The sequence below is a fragment of the Nicotiana sylvestris genome, chromosome 9, assembly GCF_000393655.2.
Source record: "Nicotiana sylvestris chromosome 9, ASM39365v2, whole genome shotgun sequence".
NCBI lineage: Eukaryota > Viridiplantae > Streptophyta > Magnoliopsida > Solanales > Solanaceae > Nicotiana > Nicotiana sylvestris.
The window spans coordinates 107605029-107611028 of record NC_091065.1 but is presented as its reverse complement, the minus strand read 5'-3'; positions in this window follow the sequence as shown (position 1 = coordinate 107611028).

Here is a 6000-nt window from a genome sequence, read left to right as displayed (position 1 = left end):
TAGTATGTGTTGTATTTGTATCTTTTTATTTAGTTTTTAAAAATAATTTAATTTTTAATCTTCCTATTTTATTCTTAATGAAATTTAAAATCACATAAATTTCTATAAGTTTCCAAGTATTTCTTTCTTTTTTAAGATTTGTGCCGAGTCAAAGCTTAAGAAATTAAGACGGGGAAGTATATTTTTCATTCCACTTTTTACCATCCAATGTACTTTTATTTAGCTAAAAACAACTAGAACTGTGAAAATATATTTGGATAAATTTTAGAATAAATGTCTTCCATGCTCACTAACAATTTGAACAGAACAACGTACTCTTAAAAAGATCTCATGTCATATTTACTGATATCCGGTGATTTATTTATATTTTTGGTATTAATTTTTTAAATACAACAATAACAATAATAACCCATAGGAATCTCACAAGTGGGAGTGTAAACCTTACGTTACTCCGGAGGAGTAGAGGTATTGACCTTTTAACTATGCCTTTTAATATATTTAATTCTCAAGTGTATTTATCCCGATAGGATCCATGTCTTTTCCAGACTATTACCAGATAAACTATTATTGAATACCCTTTCTTCTTCTTCCTTTTGATTTTCTATTAATTCAGATTCACGTCGCATAAGTTCTAACCCTCTCTTTTTTCACTGCCTAAGAGAAAGAACAAACAAAGCAATGAAAATATCAAAAAAAGACCGAAAAGCTCTTGAGCTTTTGGGCGTGTTTTTCTTATGTTTGGTTGGCTTAAATGCTGTGGAAAATATTTTTCTCATGAACTAATTTTCCAAAGCTCTTTATATCTCCTTGTCTTCTCATCGGTTGCGACTCTACCCCACCCCCACCCTCACCCCACGTCTTTTTTATTCAAGTTCCGTTATAAATGTGTATTGGTCATTTATTCATGCTCCTAAATAGAAATATTAATATTATTTAATGGTACTTTTTTTTCATGTTATAGATAGAGTATTTTTTTTTCATTTCGACAAATGAATATTTTTCTTTTCATGATATAAAAAAAGTATTTTCTTTCCTTTCAACAAAATGATGTAGTGAAGGCATTTTCTTTCATTTCAACAAAAAAAAAAAGGTTTTTTATGATGTAGAGAAAGTGTTTTCTTTCATTTCAAAATGTAGAAAAAGTATTTTCTTTCATTTCAACGAAATGAGTATTTTCTTTTCATATTCTAGAAAGAGTACTTTCTCTTTTAACAAAAAGAAAGAGTATTTTCTTTTTAATTATGGAGCACAAATTTCAACGTTATTTTTGGGTAAAAAAGTAATGCAACACATTAGTTCATTTGGGTTTGTGCAAATTTTTGAGGGGGGGAGGGAGAGCATAAGAAACATGGGGACTTGGAGGAAGGGGGTGAAGAGAGTAACATAAAAAATTATTTTCCTAAAAAATATTTTCTACTCACTAACCAAACACTAGAAAATATTTTCCGGAAAAAGTTTTTCACTCACCAACCAAACAAGGGAAAATAAGTTATAAAACCACTCATTTTCCATGAAAATGTTTTCCTTCCTACCAAACACACTCTTAGTCTAATGATATAAGCGCGAACGAGGAATTTGAACGTTGCTACATGTAAAAGTTTAATGCCTTAGTAGAGAATAATACAGGACCAAACCATTAATCATCGAAGTATTGACCCTTGGAATCGCTTTCGTTATAAAAAATTGTGAAAAGTAAATGTCACATTCTCGTATTGACATCTTTTCAGTACAATAGAATTGTCGTCTTTGAATTTTCTCTGAAACTCTCTAGTTAGTTCGACAATATTTCAATGTATATTTAAAATTTGAGGCATCTCAACATTCTCTGTTCAGTTAAAGTGAGCAATATAATGTGAATAAAATAAATTGAAAAAAAAAACTCAACATAAAATGTCGCAAAAATGACAAGAAAATGGAATAAAATATTTCCTTCCTCCTTTACCGCCTATTCGTGATTATATCTTTAGCTACAGTATTTACTTTGTTTCTTCACTGTTGAGTCGATGGTGTGAACTAAGTGGTGTTGAACAATATTAAACATGGTAATTTTATAAGCGCTATACCAAATGATTTTATTGATATACGTAAGAAGGGGCAAAGAGCAAAGAAGTCTAGAACTCATTCTTTTACTTGAACCAACCAGACCTCTCCGTCACTTACCTAGTTGTCAAAAGAAGATTAACCGTAGATAAGTATAGGGTTATAGTGCCTCCTTCTGCACCTAGTTTCTTCGTTTAGTTGATAACAAGTGAAAGAGCAATTTCTTCTCCCTCGACTAAGCCTAGAGGGCAAAGTTAACCGGCATTTATACTAGTAGAAGATAGCATGTATTCACTGGACCAATTGAAGTGTGAGCAAACATACCCAAATATCACCGTTATACCCGTCTAACAACAACAGACCCAGCGGGATCCCACAAATGGGGTCTGGGGAGGATAATGTACGCAGACCTTACCCCTATCCTGGGGAGGTAGAGAGGTTGTTTCCTAAAGACCCTCGGCTCGAGAGGAAGGACCAAACATCACCATTATAGCGACAAAGCACAACCCAAGTTGCTGCTTTTAAGTTTTAACCGATACGCAGAGGACACTAAAAGATATTAGTTGTTCATTGGGAGATCTGTGTTGTTCTATTTGAGGACTTGATTCCTAAGATTACCGGATGAGTGCTGATCGCTGAACAATCCCCTTTACAATACTAATATTAGGCTAATGTGGAATCAGTTTTAACAAATGTTTGATCCTCGAACTCAGGTTTCCCAGTAAAGTCAGAGACAGAAATACAACCTAGATGAATATTGGCAAGTACGTACTTAATCCCTCCACTTGCCAAGTATAGTAGACTCGATCCCACAATACTGAACAAGATGTGACTTGGACTAAGCAGTTAGGACAATATTGATAGAAAACACACGCCACGTGATCAAAGTACTAACATATTACACACAACACAGAAGGTGACAAGCACGAAGTTTTACTAAATTGTGAAGAATAGCATAGCAAGGAGCTAACCAATTAGGATGACTGGCACAACAAACTAAGACTAACAGCACATCATTGGGGGGAACTAATGAGATTCAAAAGAATTACAGCGTCCCAGTTGTTTGTCTGAGACTACCATCCAGGAGTAGTATAGTAGTGGCAAACGGGCAGGTCGGGTCGGATATGGTTCGGGTCGAAAACGGGTAAATTATTCGACCCGACCCATATTTAATACGGATAAAAAACGGATTAACTGGCGGATAATATGGGTAACCATATTATCCATGACTTCTTGCATATGATCACTTTTGGGAGAATTCTTAGTCTCCCTAACTTGAGAAACTCCCAATATGAGGTTTTACAAGTGTAAAAGTTAGACTCATTGGTTACTCATTGGTTATCCATTTTCTAAATGGATAATATGGTTCTTATCCATATTTGATCTGTTTTTAAATAGTTCATTATCCAACCCATTTTTTAATGGATAATATGGATGGTTAACTATTTTCTTTGAACCATTTTGTCACCCCTAGAGTAGCATAACAGGCTCACAAGCGACAAGATAATGTTTTATTTTCTAATTATCAAGTGCAACTAGAAAAGCATCTGACTACTTGATGATAGGCTATAATTACGTATTTTAGTCGATTATTACACTCTAATTTACTGCACTTTAGTTGAGTTTGCGCTTTAATCGCTAGTGTTTTGCACTATTATGTGTTTTATGCCTTGTAGGTGTGATTCCGAGCTATATAGATGTTATGGAATGAATTTAAGTAATTTGAAGTTTTGAAGTCTGAGTAAAAGCTCAAGGAATTAAGCCGGGATCGCGTTCGGGGATCAACGGATGATAAAACAACAAAACGAAAACTCGAAGAGGTATATTGCGCACTGTCTAGTAAAATAGACATAACGTTTTAATCAGAACTCCATTTTGGCTCCATAATATATGGTTGGAAAGCTTACTCAAAGGACTACAACTTTCATGTTTTACGTTTTTCCATATTCCAAACGGAACAGGATGAAATACCGCGGTTTTACCGCGACCGCGGCAGAACCGCGGTGAGGGCTGCTCGCAGACAATTGAAGCAGCAGAGGCCATGTTTGACCGCGGTTTGACCGCGACCGCGGTAGAACCGCGGCAGGAGGCGGAAATTTCAGAGACTAAAGTGCAAAACACGGGATTTTTAGCCCAAAACCCTATTTTAAACACTAGACTCCGCCCAAGAGAGGCATGTATTGTTTTGGAGAGTAGTTTTGGAAGAAGAACAAGTGTGAGAGATCACCCAAAACATCTTGGTTTCTTCTTCTCTTTATGTTTCTTGCAAGTTTTATGATGAACATTGTTTTAGTTTATTTACCCATTAGTTATGAGTAGCTAAATCTTTTGTCTAAGGTTTTGATGGAACCTATTGGGGGATGAACTTCTTGTTTATGTGAATACAAATTGCTAGTTTCAATCTTTATTTATTCAACTATGTTCTTGTTGTAGTTAATTGACAGGATCCTCAATTAGCTGTGCCTATTTAGTGTGCATAACTCGGGAGAGAGTGCATATTTAGGTTATTGTTGAATAACACCACTCCTAAAGTATAAGAGGAATCTATAACTGCGGGTTTAAAGGCGGGATTAGGGATAACGAAGCCTTGGGTGCAATCTTAAGTGAACTGTGTTAATTAAAGCTAGCTAGTGTATCTCGGGAGAGTGCAATAGTATATTACTGTGATTACTCGGGAGAGATTTACGGTAAGAAAAGTGTTCATGATTGATAGAGGTGTGTTGGTAAATTTGTATGACGCATAAACAGAAGGGATTCCATCAATAGGGGAAATCTTTACCTTAGTTTTTTCTCACCTTTGTTTACAACCTTAGCATCCTTAGTTTACAGCTGTTTATTTACTTGCAATTTTAGTTACTATAGAAACCATCAACTTGTGATTCAAATATTTGGGAAGCTGGTTCTGAAGAGTTTAGTGGGTCTAAAGATAGTGATTGATAGGTTAACTCTCTGTGGATTCGACCCTGGGCGTAATACTCGGGTTATATTTGCAACGTCCGCATTGTCCTTTTTATAAGGCATAGTTGGGCGTGATCAAATTTTGGCGCCGTTGCCGGGGAGTTAACGGAATTATCAATTACCATTGATAGAAATACAAAAATTCTTAGTATGGTCAGTTTTCTCTATACCCAACTTGTGAATATTTGTGTAATTAATTTTTCTTACCTTAGTCTATTTTTATTGTTTGGGTCTTGTTTATTTTCTTAGTTTTGAAAAATGGCATCATATAATAAAAATTGGTGGGATGGTAGTTGTTCATACTGTGATGACCCTTGTCTTTATTGTGGAGGACCATACTCATGGCAAAATTGTTTAAATTTTCCCGGGGGTGGATTGTGCGCACAATCTCAAACCCATGAGTGGAGTATTCGTGATAAGTGTGGTTTTCAAAATGGTCATTGGGATGATTGTGTTGATTGGTCCTTCCCTTCCCCAAGCCCCCGCTATGATGATTCTATTGTTTTTGATGAAAATGATAGGGCTAACGAATTGGAAGAAGTTGAGCATGGCCGAAAGGGAGAGTTCAAGCTCATGTTGGAGTGCTTACTTGAAGGAGGACACAAAGAACAAAGTGCCTTGGAGGAGCTTTTGGAAAATAGTCTCCAAAATTCCTTGGCACTTAATCAAAACCAAGAACTCTCAAATGCCCAAAATGAGAAAATAATGCTCATGTTGGAGACCATTCTTGAAAATGAGGAAGAATGTGAGCTAAAATTTGAAGAGTCAAGAATTGAACCTCCGCCAACCGACCCCATGAGTACCAATGATGCCGAGAAAAACATGGACTTAGAATCAACCGGTGTAAATAAAAATCTGGTTGAGAATGACTCTAGTCCGGGGGAAGAAGAGGATGTCAGAATAGAAAAATTGCAAAATGAAGGTTTGAAGTCACATTCCAAGCATTTTTCAACATTAGAATTGTGTAGTGATATAAAAATTGAACTACATGAGTCCGTGAGG